Source organism: Erpetoichthys calabaricus, chromosome 2 (assembly GCF_900747795.2).
Source record: "Erpetoichthys calabaricus chromosome 2, fErpCal1.3, whole genome shotgun sequence".
Taxonomy (NCBI): Eukaryota; Metazoa; Chordata; class Cladistia; order Polypteriformes; family Polypteridae; genus Erpetoichthys; species Erpetoichthys calabaricus.
The window spans coordinates 220539051-220554010 of NC_041395.2; the positions used below are offsets into that span (position 1 = coordinate 220539051).

A 14960-nucleotide genomic window follows, 5' to 3' on the forward strand; every position below is an offset into this window, starting at 1 on the left:
ATGTATGAGTGATGGGCTATTAAATTGGACAAAATTAGTGTTATTGAAAATTGGTCGAACAATTCTAACATGTAAAATTTTAACATGCGACAAGAAAGGTAATGTAGTACATATTCTGCAGATAACATTAGACACCATAGGAGATCTTGATATGCCATTCGCATTAAAACGTTTACAGTTTCCCATTAGAATAGCTTTTGCTATGACAATTAACAAATCACAGAGACAAACATTTGAAAAAGTCGGTTTATGTATTAGAGAGAAACAAATGATATTCATTCACGGGCAGTCATATGTTGCTTGTCATGATGTAAGTCTAAACACGGAATCAAAATTCAATGCGATATTGAAGAGAAGTTAATTCCAAATATTGTTTTTACTGAAGTTTTACAGTAAAAGTGTAATTTTAAAAAGTATTTGCGTGTTAATTTCAAAGCCAAACAAAACAAAAATATATAACGCAATGAATACCTCTAACACAACATAATTTTCTTTCAGTTTATTACTTTTTACTGTTTTTTACTACGGTTAATTACTCGCTGTAATGTAAAATAGTTCTGTTATGCATATGTAACAATTCCTATGAAAATAACAATCTGTTTAAATTGTACATCTGCTTCCCCATATGCGAGCGGCAGAGCCGTGAAGTGGCTAGCAGAGCCCCCTAGTGTTAGAAAAGAAGAACCACGAGAACATAATTCAGTACAAGAAAACCCTTGAAACTTTCGAGTGTAACAAATTGAATGGACAGATTAATGGTGTGTGTCAGATGAAAATCATCTAATGTTAAATAAGATAGCAGCATTTCCCTTTCTTCTTGTTGACAGTCTTGATTAAGACACTTGGACCAATCTCCTGAGAGAAATTCTATAACCTGACTGCAGAAAGCGTTCCTTTCTAATGTCAGTTGCCATTATAAAAAGACAGACAGGAAGATCTCCATTTCTGCTTCAGTCTATGACCAAGACTCTTCAACCCTCAGAGTTCATAGGGTTACAATTCCTCAGAAGTAACTTGTCAAGCCAAATCTGAGATATAAATTAGAGTATTAGGTTGAAAAACCATACGATATCTCTCACTGCATAACTAGAGACAACAGAAGGACAGAGAAGAAGTTATGATGCTACAAAAGTGAGGGATACAGAAGATTCTCTCTCTGTGGAACAGATGATGGATGTGTGTCAAAAAGAGAGAAAATGTTAAAAATGAAGAAATTATCAGAGACTGTGAGATCAGCGAGGGGGATGTTGACAGGAAAATGAGATCCATAAAATGGTTGAATGAAGCAGGGGAATGAAGAGAGTATGGGATTAAGTTGAAATGATTGAGAATACTGGAACTGAAAGGCACATTGATCATCCATATGATGATTTTCTCAATATCTTTTATTCTTAAACTTGATCTTTTTTCTGGTTTTTCACTAGTTACTGGAGTCCACTGTTACTTGAAACAATTTTTTTACTATATAATGCCTGCACTAATCTTATGCATCAGCCTCTTTTACTACTATTGCACTCCTGTGACATGTTTTGATTGCCACTCCTTTGCTTTTTCAAATGTTTACTGTGTGTGTTCAGCACATTTGCTTTACAGTATTCCTTTGATACTAGACATTTAATATTTTACCTACATGCCTAATACATTAGAGGAAACCTGTATTTTATATGGCTCCTTTCATAGTGACCATTGGATAGTGCTACTTATTACCTGTATAGTACAATACTTTACAGAGACACAAATTCTTATATTTGTAGAATTCAGGTTCATGACCTACTGTTTACACAGTAAAGCAATATTAATCTTCCATCTCCAATTTTTGAGTCAGCAGTCCAAACGCAAATTTCAAAAAGTCTATATTTCAGGTAGCACTGTTGCAAGCTATTAATCCATTTCTATGTCAGTCAACACTTCAGATAGCTCAAATTTTAGTTAAAAGAGCCAGCACATGCAAATTGGGCATATTCTGGGCATATATGCCATTGCAGGATCAATGTCCAAGTGATTACTGTAGTAGATATGGTGTTTAGTGAAGAGGAGGCACTGGAAAAAGATGCAGTTGCATGGATATGGAGAGCATTTCTGAGCAATTTTAAATACCTGAAGCTTAACTGACTGATTGACGATTATGCTTAGTAGTAACCCTCAAGGCAGAGGGTTTTAGAAGATGAAAGTGGTGTTTTATTTTGCAAATGTATCTTATAGATGTTTTAGAATCTTTTGTGTGATATTAAATCTATGAAAAATGCCACAAGTACACTGATTCAAACATTCTTCTCTAATATTTCTGGTGGAAATGAACAGGAAAAATAAATGTTGCAGCAGCAAGTGAAATGTTTGTTTTCATAAATGTTACATTAATCATTATTATCTCTGGATTTTTACAATTTCAGTTTAGTTTTTTACAGAGCTCCATACTGAGTACAGACTCTGAATGTGTCTAGAGATGCACAACTACAATGCTTCAATAGGAAATTGTGAAATCTTAGAACATCGATATACACTATCAAAAGTAAAGACTAAAACAGCATTTTACTGGGTTGTGTAGTTCTTCATCGGTCCATTGCTTTAAAACAAACCATTTAATTCTGGGAAGTGTTGTTTGCATATGAAATTGGATCTTTGGGGTTTGAAAAAGTTGTTAATATGAGGGAAAAAACAGAATGTACAGTAGGCTGCTTAACAACATATTAACAAAGCAAGAAAATCCAAGCTGTTGTATGAAGCAAGAGTCCTTTTAAACTCAGGAACCCGCTGGTATTTCACAAATCTGTTATCATCTATTCATGGTTATTTATAGTGTCTGCTACAGATCTAAATAAAGGATCTTTCTGGAGCATCTATGTAGATGGCTGTTTTGGGAACCAAAATGATGTAACATCACTCTGAAAGAGCACTTTTATTTTTAAGAGTGTACTGTGCATAAAAACACACAAACCACCTTAAATTGTGTTTGTTATTCACTTGAACTCTTTGACAGCATGGTGCACAACTGGACAGCAGTGGTTCTTCAGTTCTCCAATGTCCTGGGTTGAAATCTGGGTAATGTTCTTCCAGTGTTAGTGTTTTTTGGGTTTTCTTTTACACCTCAAGGATGTGCAGGTTGATTGCTAGCTCTAAATGATTTGCGTGCGTCTGTTAAGTCCAAAGAGGAATCCTTTTACCCCATGTAGAAAGATACATGGATTTTGAAAATGAATTACTTCAGATCATCCAAGCAGATATTCTTAACTTTGTTTTTTTTTTTTTAATTATGCGCCGCATGGTGGTGTACTTGGAAAAGGACGGGTCACAATTTGCAGTCGAAAAAGCCCAAAGAAAGTATGGCCTGATACCTTGAGAATTTCACAGGAAGCATTTTGTTTGCTTAGAAAATCTTGGTCAATTAGAAGTAATTAGCAGCCTTTCATTTGGTGTCACAAAAAGGTGTAAACAACACTGAAACGTACCTTGCAGTAGCACAGATTTGTACCATTTTCGTAACTCTATAGACATTCGAGACGCACACACTATCTACAACTGAAAGAATATCCACTGGCAATAATGGATCTGTATAACGTTAAGCATTATTCACGTTCCTTTTTGCTCATCAGCACAAATGCGAATTTTTGTTACCTGGTGTTAGGCAGCGGAACCTCTCACTTCATGAAGCGGACTTTTCAGTAGTGCGATACACCCTGAGGCGCCAGCACTTTCATCCTAATTATGCATGAGACAGTCTGATACCTGAACTGCTGTGGATCCTCCCTCCCTCCTTCTGTACCGTCTCGCTCTGCTTTGTGAATTTGCAGTGCCAGAGGAGCCGGACAGGAGACGCGTCGTACTACCATGTGCGCCAGAAGAAAAGTACTGCTTACTCTTGTATAGTTTTCCTCTTAAGAAGGGCTAACTTCTGCTGATCTCCGAGGAGTCTCTGAGGAATGTCTTCATTGGCGAACTGGATCGCGATCCAGTGGAGCTGTGACTAAAGAGTTGGGGGTAAGTGATTCCTTGACTCACACTTCTGTATTTCCGTGAGACAGTCAAACGGGTGGGGTAGTGCAGGTAGAACGTTCAGATACACCGTAAACGTCTCACTCAGAGTGTCCTCAAAACGGAGGTGACATCAAAGTGCAGCCCGCCGAAGAGCCAGCGTGGAGTAGGCGGGGAAAGTGGCAGGGCGCACTCACCGAGTCGAGTAATGACCAACTTCAAAACTGGACAGAAAGACGCTGCGGAGAAGTTAAACCGAATGGGACGTGAAATGTTTACAACAGGAGGGACTTGAATAAGGTGAGCTTTAAGAAGGGGTGCCGGCTAGTTAAAACTGGCCGCCTAAGCCTACAAAGCGGTTGTTTGTTCTCCTCACAGCGAATAAGAAACAGTAAAGATTTTTTGATACATTAATAGATTAAAAAAACCGAAAGAGAGTTAACATACATTGTAAATATTAATTGTCCCAGTAACAGTAGATGTGGGCGAATATGCCCATTGATGGACGGGTGTCACGTTTGGGTAATGTCTTTCCTTCAGTATTGACAGGATTTATGATCTCGGGCGGTACCCAATAATGGTTTAAACGTGTCCCATGGGACATGTTGCATTCTTATCTAATGTGACACAGAAAGAATGAACAGTTTACTAACCGTCTGATTTTTTATATGTGAAAATATCATACAAGATAGTTAGATTTGTCCTCAGTGTGAGATGTTGCTTTTTACAGGAGCTCTTTAAATAAATAAATACATAAATAAATAGATGCACAACTTTATCGCTTTCTGTTTCTTACCATTTCTGCATGGGATTTTCCCGTATTTTTCTTTTGAATAGTGTGTTTTTGGTTGTGTGCCTGAATGGGCCCTACGCTGAACTGGTGCCATATCCATACTGTATATGTCGATACAGTAAGTGGCAGGGCAGGGTTATGGATCTAGTATTCTAGGTTCGAATTCCATGTCCAATTATTGTCTGAATGGAGTTGGCAAATTCCTGCCGTGAGTTTTCATCTGGGTACCCTGAGATTATTTCCAAATTACCAAAGAGGTATTGATTAGGTTGATTAGTCATTCCAAACTGCCATTGTATAGGTGTGTGCATGTGAGTGGGTCCTATGGCGCACCGTCTAATGCTCTTTCTTGTCATGCGTGTATTAGTCAGTCATTAGGTGAACAGGCAAGGAAAGTTAATACGCTTATTTGGTACAGGAAGGATGAAAGTGACTGACCAGAAAGGGTAGATTGTTCAGAAAAGGCTGCTTTGAAATGAAGGGAATGTAAAGTTTGGACTGGACCGGAGTCTGCTTTACAGCCAGTTTTCCAAACAGAGCTCAGCATAACTCCAAGACAAGATAACTTTAGGATTACATTTCATTATGTAAAAAGCTGTATGAAAGGTCAGATACTCAAAAATAGTAAGCTTTAGACATAATTTACGTAGGTTCTCCCTGACAGGCATAAACTATATTTGTATTTGAGCTTCAACAACTATGTAACCTGGAAAACACTAGACTTGTCTTAAGTCTTGTGTTAAGTTAATGTTTGAAATGTTGCAGATATAAGGTCAATAATCAGATAATATAGGCTAAATATAAAACATCATAGTTTATCAACTTCAAATCTATAAAATTTTTAAATTTTGGTTATCATGTTCCAGAATGTACCATCTCCAAGAATAAAGAATAATGTAGCTTGAAAGCTTGAAATACATAGTACATTAAAGTTACATTTTTTCTTTGTCTGTATTGTTTAAAGTCAAGTTTCAATTTATAGTGTATATAATACATATATTTATATATATTATATATACAGTATATGTATATACGTGTGTCATTATTGCTAGCATTTTTCAAACCATTTTGTTTTTCTTATGAAACTGATAAAAAAGTTATCATTGTAGTATTATATGGCAAATTAGAAATTTATAGTATATTAATAACATACCTATGAACTGGAGGGATATTTTTAATTCACATCTAATTCACTGTGGAGGAGATAGTCTGCCTTATGAACTAATAGAGAATAATGCATGACAGACAGAGATGGCTACAGTTCTGATTTCCTTAAGGACAGTGGGAATGTGATCTTAAACTGCTGCATTCAGTGTTTTAATTGCTCCTTATTAACAATAAGATGTAAAAGACAAAGCAGCCAGCAGTTCTCCAGCTAGCTTTTTTCCAATTACATCTGTGTGTGTTCATCATGCACTGTTTGATTTAATAAAACTCTTAATAGAAAAATGTGACAGACTGAAAATGATCTGTTTTAGGCTTCAAATCATTTGGATGATATCTTTGGAAAGGAAAAAAATCTACGATATAAGAGCCTTACATTGCACAGACTAACAAGCCATAAAATTAAATAAGGTCTGAGATTGGCAATGATTGGTTTCTAATTAAGCAATTGGGTTGGAATGAAAACCTGTAGCCACTGTGGCTCACCAGGACCGACATTGCCTACCCCTGATTTAGACAATACAGAAAGCTGCAATGGAAAATTCAAAATAAGTCAAGACATTATTATGCTTTCAGGTATTAAATAATATGAAATAAATCAACATCTTGATACATAAGAAATGAAACTTAAGTATACGCTGGAATCATGAATTCTTTAGAACAGAGATTTTTTTTAAAATATTTTTTTCTAATCAATTATTTTTAATATCACTTACCTAGTGTTCGTAATTACTCTATTACATGTATTTTTGTATTAAAAACATAAATAAGATCAAGATACAAAACAATATAGACAGGACTCAGACTAATATGCCACTGACTTACAATTGGCAGTGCTACCATCTACTGTACACTGTTCTGTAGCCACTGTAAACTGCCACTAATATTGCCCTTTCTGATAAATATAAAACATCATTGCAGTTTTCTATAATGTTTTCCAAAATTAATTTTAATTTTCTGTATAGTTAAATATTTGTGGGTCTCAGTGCCATGAGACTGATCAATTAATAGAAACATTTTCCTTAGATTGCCTGCAAATCAGCATGTCTGGTACATGTAGCTTTATATAAAGTATATAAAGTATATAATACTGTATATACATAGTAATATTCTGAGAAACTATTGTATTTTGAAGACTTGAAAAAGTATGGTACTACAGTAGAAATGCAAGTGAATGGATGATATCAGGTGAAGAATTCAGGGAAACAACTGTTCCTAAGTATTTTGCCTGTGAATTGTGTTGACACATTTTAAAGTTACATAAAGGGCACAGATTGTGGTGAATTAAATATAGGCTCTGGTTTATATTGGGGCCTGTAGTACCAAAATATACAGCATTTTATATAAAGAGGTGAAGGCTTATGTCCTGGTTAAGCCCTTGTCACACCATACAGCTTTTCTTGTCATAGCCTTCACTTACATGATCTTAGGGAGTTGAGGGTAGTTGTGGCATGCTCTTGTGAAATCAGTCTTGTAGTTTGACAGCCCTATCAACTCAGACCAGTCTACGACTCACCCTGACAAAATCAAATAGGGTCAACTTTGTCATAGGTTGTAGGATTCAGCTTCTGTGTGTGCAAGAGTTCATAACAAATGAGTGCTCAGGCAGAAGTACAATGCACACCATGCAAGGAAAAAAGGAAAATGGGTGTTATGGACCGTAAAAACAGAAATAGCACCTTGTTTGTCTATTGTCTTGTGTTTGTTGTGTCATGACAAAATGATAAAAGAAAAAGATGAGACCATGACTGAGCTCAACATACCTGGAAAATATTTGTATAGCCACTGGGGCTGGATATCAGCACTGATGTCCCGATTCGATTTGATTCCGATTCACAATGCCCGGATTCAATTCAATATCGATTTTATCTTGACTGAATTAGCATATATATACTGATATATTCGAAGTGCTGGCTTTTTTAGAAATTACTTAACTATGCATAAAGGACACTAATACAGGTGGAATCTGGTTATAATACAACTCATGGGACCATAAAAATATTTCATTCAAAACAGAAATTTCGTTATAACAAATATGGAGAAAATACTTATAGTATTGTGACCAGGGCTGCTGGTGATTCACCATCTTTAAAAGCAGCGGCACAAGGACAGCCTGTGTCTGGAAAACAGTAAACCAAGGGCAAAGCAATTGGTTGTCCTCTGCAGGATCAGGCTTACCGCATACCATATTTGTTGCACAATGTTTAACATTTAACACCGGGCTTTGATCTGCTCTTCTTCACACTCTCCTGATCTGTTTTCTCCAGATTGTGTCTGCCGCAGCTGCGATTCTGAGGTGCTGGTGTTCTTCTAATCTCCTAACAGCTCCTATTCTGAATGAAGTTTTGAGACTGTACCTGCCTTCTCTATACTTACTTTACAGTAATAAAGTACCTGTATTTTCCCTGAAAATCTGGACTAATCTTCCTATCTCCCGTGCAACTTGGTGACCCAAGCTTTACTATATCTGTATAAAAAAAAGCGCTTCTTGAACTGCAAAAAATATTTTATTTGAAAACAAGATATTAGATGTAACTTCTTTTTATAGAAATACAGGTAAGAAAATGCAGATTGAAACGGGACGTTAGATGTAACTTTTTTTTATTAGAAATACAGGTATGAACACAATGAAAACGAGATGTTAGATGTATTTCTTTATATAGAAATACATATACGAACACGGAATGAAAACATGATGTTAGATTTTTTTTAATAGAAATACAGGTACGAACACAGAATGAAAACGAGTTGTTAGTTGTTAGATGAAACATTATGTGTAATTTTTTTAAATAGAAATACAAGTATGAATACAGAATGAAAATGAGATGTTAGTTGTATTTTTTATAGAAATACAGGTATGAACACAGAATGAAAATGAGACATTAAATGAAACTTTTTTAATAGAAATACTGGTATGAGAATACAGAAGTCGTTAGATGAACATGAAGGCACAATTCCAAAATGCTTTCTCTACATCATATTTCTTCATTCCGGAATCAACTTTTTCCAGGATTATTAATTTTTCTCTCAGTGTAAACTGATGTAATTTCCCACTCCTTTTTGTTCAACTCAAAGAAAACTTTCAGAAGCTCTATGAAACTTGAACAGGACAGTATTTACACATAACACAACTACCCACGTGGACACTCGGTGGAGCACTGATACAGAATTTGGCTATGTGTGTGAAGTGTCTACACTCTCGCCGAGCTTGTCTGAGACTGTCAGAGACTAGAAATTTCACAACAGACTCTCTGGCATCGCATTATTATCTTTGGTGGCCATTTTTGGACAAAAAACATTTGTTGTACTGAGATTAACATTTTGTTAAAATGAAGTTTGTTTAATATGATGTTCTATGAATGTTTGTTCGGGCCCACAGAAAGTATTCGTTATTCTGAAACTTCATTACTTCGGTGTTTGCTATAATGGGATTTAACCTGTATAATGTGAAAAATTTCAGTAACACTTTATTTGAAGGCTGTCTACATAGTGTCGTCATAACACATGCATAAGCCTGGAATGACATTTAAATTAGTAATGAACAGTTGACATCAGTATTTGGAAGATGTGCAACAAAACATTATTGCTCTTTTTAAAAAAAAAGAAAAATTTTGAATGAGTGCAGTACTCATGTCAAAATTCACCATAATTTAACTAACATATACCTGTATACGTCACCAAATCAGAGTCCCCACAAATTAACATTATTAACATTATTGTTAACATTATTCAAAAGTTATTGTCTGTTTTTACCTGCATTTTTATTACTCTTTAATTTAATATTGTTTTTGCATCAGTATGCTGCTGCTGAATCCCTCTTGGGATTAATAAAGTATCTATCTATCTATCTATCTATCTATCTATCTATCTATCTATCTATCTATCTATCTATCTATCTATCTATCTATCTATCTATCTATCTATCTATCTATCTATCTATTATGGGGGCTGCTCCTTGTTTTAATACAATACAATGACATATACTTCATAAAACATCTATATCATCTTGCAAATAATATTATTATAAAATAATCAAATATTGCTACTTAAATAATAAATGCTATCCAATAATCTTTATAATAATCAATATTTATGTGTTATGAATCTTCATGTAGACACCCTTCAACTAAACTGTTAACCAAATTTATTCCCCTATTGGACATTTAAAATAATCTTGAATTAGATGAAATTAAAGATACGGCGGGAAAACTTGTGTCTTTCTATAATTCTACAAGTTACACATACAGTACCTTCATTTGGTCACTTGTAGCAGTCACGTTAATCAGTCTCGAAAATGTGTTCTGACAGTCCAAAGACAAAAATGAAGCATTTTAAAATAAGTACTGTATGTAATCTTGATGCTTGTTGACAGCAGAATTTAATGAATGGAACATAAAACAAGACCTGTCCATCGTGACTGATAATGTCGCTATCATGGAGCTACTTCAAGTGGGCTGCTTTGTGCACACACTGACTTTTGTATTACAGGCTGCTCTGAAAATTGCAACAATTGTCCACTTGCTTTGCCAGGTGAGGAGCGTTGCAAACTTTTTCCACCGCAGCAGTACAGCTAGCCACATGCCTAAACAGAAGCATCGTTTATTGGACTTGGCAAAACACAAACTTGTGATTGATGTGGTCAAGCAATGGAACAGCTAGAAGTAATAGAAAAGATTTTAGAACAACAGAGTCATCTCAGCAGCTCTGTATATAGGCAGTGAGGTTGCTCCTGGTGTGACTTGAATGCAGCGCACTTGTCTGCAACACATCCACCACAGGTGCCCAGTCATTTTCAATGTGTGATTATCACACAGGAATCTGCTACCCTGGATATTCAGCTGTAGCACTCTCTCCAATGGCCTGAGAGATGTGGTGATGTTTTGCTTAACATCTTCATAAAGCCTAGCTACAATAACTTCACTCAGTTGTTTTCTGGTTGGTATGGCATACCTCAGTTCAAAAACCTGTGTCGTTTTTCGAAAAACCTCGTTTTCAACAGTGGTGTAGGCTCTCTTATCTATACAGATAAAAGATAAAAACTGCTGTAGTTTCTGGAATTTTTTGGGCATGAGGCAAATTAAACAGGTACTTGGAGGTACTCACCATCTCCGGTGTAGATTGTTCAGGCTTTGCATGTTTGGATGTCGACTGAGATTACATTTACGGATGACATTGGAATCAGTGACTTCTCAAATTTGTTGTTTTACAACAATAATTAACATCTGGGTTGCACAGCTTACATATGGCTTTACTTTTATCCAGTTGTCCTTTACCAACACACCATTTGAATAGTAAAGTGTTTTTTCCATAGCGACATCTACTGGATCAGGTGCTAAAAAAGTTGATAAGCAAAAATCTACATATAGTAATTGAGCAGTATAGAGAGTCACAAGATCGATCTTGAGACTTTAAGAATCAATATCAAATCGTTTATACAAAAAGTAGTGATTAATCAGAATATCAATATTTTTACCCAGACCTAACAGCCACTGGTGCTGTCATGCTTAAAATTAATTAGCTGTCAAAACGTGGCAAATTTGCAATACTTTGAAAATCTGAAACTGTGCTGAAAAGTCATGAAGCAGTTTTGTAATCCATTATTCCAGGCAATTAGCAGTTATGTAGTCTGACATCATCAAGATGAGCAACAGTAGTTAAGTTTGACATGTTCTCCAATTAGAAGTCGTTTCATGACATTCTGATTTTATTTTACAATATCATTTAGTCCTAGAACACTTTTTGATATATAGTAATGTCTGTCATTTTAGAACCTGTTCCATTTACATTTTTTTTTGAAACTGAAGTTTATTTCATGATAATGACATTTAAAAAGTATGAAAAATGTAGTTTTATCATCTGAAAATGATAATGAATAAGGTGAGATGCACATATATCAGGGCATGTGCCAAAACTTCAGCGTGCATATGCACAAATATTAAAAGTAGGTCCTTTAGACTTGGACTTAGCTGAAGACATTTTTATCTAGTAAACAGAAGGGGAGGGTGCTGAGTACTGTTCAGACTTAATAGTTTAAATAATGTCCTAAAAATTAAAATAAATTTATATTTAGGAAATCTGGGTGGCATTAATAAGCAGGAAGTAAGCTTATCTCCTCATGAATATAATACCCATAGTTTGGGTCCCATGCCCAGTCACTGTCAGAAGGTTGCATGCTACCACTCCAAATGGGCTCCAGTGTGAGTGAATATTAATAATTTTGTGTGGATTTTGCTGTAGACCGGCTCCTCTTGCAAAGTTGTTCCCTGCCTTGTACCCTAGGCATCTAGGATAGATCCTGGAACCTGCAACCCTGAACTGGAGTAGTCAGGTTTGAAAATGTGAAGTTGAGTTCGAAAACCAGAAATGTGATGGCAAAATGAAACATAGTAATGTTGAAATGACTCTGCCTGAAATATGCTTATTTAATGGTGGAAGAATTACAAAAAATAAGCACTGCAAATAAATATTCCATAAAAAACTATAAGATACTTTACCTGGCTGAATCAAGAGTAATACCCTTTATTATAGGAAAGTCAGTAAGAACAAAAGTAGAGTGGCAAATGGGGGATTTATCATTTACTCAGGATATACCGGTAAATAAAATGTAAGTCTGCATCAAATAGGAGCCCCATCTTGACAAAAATAATTGGGTTAGAATAGAAGGAAGTACTACTGGATTCAAGAGAGAGATCAACCCAGAATGAGATGCTAGTCCATTGTAAAGTGGCTGATATAGATACATTAATTCACTTTATAGCAAACCACAAATAGGAAATACTTGTGTACATTGCAAACAAGTGGCTAAGGCTCAAACTAAGACTGAATTTCTTTTGAGCTGCACGTTTAGCAGAAGGTACCATCAGGCCATTGAAATTAGTTTACACAGTTTTATATTACTGTTAGAAGAATTATTTGTACAAACACTATGGTAAACCAAAACCCTGAAAACTGTCTTGCAAAAGCCAAGTCTGGTGACTAATTAAACCACTAGTGGGAACTCTTGTTCTTTTTTGGAGCCGATTTTTCTTTGTGACTAACTTTTTGACAAATTAGTTAATAAAGTTATACTTTGCACAGTTGATGACTATATGGTTTACTATACTCTGTTGTTCCATTATCCCACATAATTCAGTTCAGGGTCACAGGCCCAAAGCCTGTCTAGGGGTACTAGGCACAGTTGTTGTTGACTGAAATCCAAACCGTATTTTTCCGACTTACCATTCTTTATCTCCTGGATTTCCCTCATCTTTATCCAGTTAATACATTCTAAGAAAACCAATTCTCTTTCTCACGAAATGCTCATTTGTAAATTCTTATCAGACTATGTCACAGATTCAGCATTTCCTTATATGTACAGTGCATAAATAGCACAAAAACAAGTAAAAATTGGCATTTTAATATTGGCAGCAACAAGCACTCACATAACTAGAAAAGAAGTATTGAAAAGAAAGCAGAAGAGTAAGAGTAAGTAACCCGGATATTGCTGTTTGTTTCCAGGTAAATATGCTTTTAACTAGAAAAATCCTCTTTTTTTCAAATTTAATTTATAATATGTGAGTAAATCAAGAATTACTGTGGTACGGTAGTTGTACTGGTTCCTCAAATCTCCAGCTGCTTGGGTTAAGATTCAAGGCAAGTTATTATCTTTATTGAGTCTACACATCCTGTGTGTGTGGGCTTTCTCTAGATCCTCTACGTTCTTCCCACATCCCAAAGACAGACAGGTTATATTAACTGGTGACTCTTAAATGAACTTGTACGAGTCAATATGCGCTGAAAAAAATTGGTGTCCCAACCATGGCTGGTTTCAGTGTTGTTAGGATAGGCTCCAGTTCTCTGTGACTCCCTATTCAAAGAAATGGGTTTAGAAAATGGGCAGATCAAATCAACTCAAAATATAAAAAAAAATAATTGAGAAGCAGCACAAAATTATGATCATGGTCCCTGTGTACACTTTTTAATATATAGTAATATCTATCGTTTTAGTGTTTATTTGATATGCTACCAAATAAGACCTGTTCATTTAAAATGGTAAAATATATTTGTATAAAAATATTTATAAAAATTATAAAATATAAATATTAAACTGTATATATTGTTGTAAGCTCTGTGTAAGAAATACATCTAATTAGCACAGTTAACAGTATACACTAGGTGCTTTAAATTAAAATTTCCTTCGTTTAATAAATAATTATAACAGTAGAAATTTAATTAATGTTTGTGTATTTTTCATTAAACTTAAAACAGTATGAACAGTATTACATTTGTATGTGTATTTATTTCATAATTTTTTAGTCTGTTAGTGTCCTTTTTTTTCTATTTTCATGTGCCTAGGTTGTATGTTTGCAAATAGTAGAAAATGACACTCCTTGTCAAAAATGAAAATGCAAGTGTTTGTATATTGTAGATGCTGCCACACAGTTTGTGCTTGATAAACCATTAAACTGTACCAAGTTTATTTTATGGCACTATTACTCTTTTGACAGTATTAAGGATTATATTTGAGATTTATAAATATTGCATGCTGAAATCAAGATCAGGTGTAAAAACATACTGTAGATCCTCATCACTCATTGACATCACAACCAATACTGTTCATTTTATCCTTAAACAGACTGGCATATTAATAACAGAAGTAAGGTACAGATAAGAGAAGACCCACCCATGTCAGTCTTAACACTCATGTCTTGATTGAAGACTATAAAGGAAGAATACTTTTGTTCTGCTGTTCTGTGAAAACACTGCTGTTCCCACAGAACAGTTTAATTCCAGTTCCAGTGCAATTCCATCATCCCTTCACCTGGCCGGACACATTATAAAATGTGACATGTTTTGAATTTGTTCCTCCTCTTTAATTAGACTGCCTCCTGTGGGACCAATTTCCTCTTTACAAAACAGTTGATGGTATTTGCAAAAAGAGCTGTATATAAAAGTACATATTAGAAAATATACACAGTAAAATAGTGTGGTATCTCCAACTGGAAAGATGATTCAAAAAGAGGTAAATTATGTAGGTGGTTAATTTGTATTTAAA

At 35.1% G+C, this 14960-nt stretch overlaps 1 protein-coding gene across 3 annotated transcripts in view; it reads left to right on the forward strand.

Annotated features, from left to right (window-relative positions):
• Window positions 1–3776: 3776 nt before the first annotated feature.
• The window catches only part of LOC114646831 (transmembrane protein 150A-like), a 102308-nt gene continuing 91124 nt past the window's right edge, over window positions 3777–14960 (forward strand). For 2 of the 3 annotated variants that reach the window (XM_028795191.2, XM_028795195.2), the window contains exon 1: window positions 3777–3975. The gene's annotated coding sequence lies outside the window, so the exon portion shown is untranslated. Of the gene's footprint in view, window positions 3976–4128; window positions 4270–14960 lie in introns of those variants that run through there. The other variant, XM_028795192.2, reaches the window with a different exon arrangement.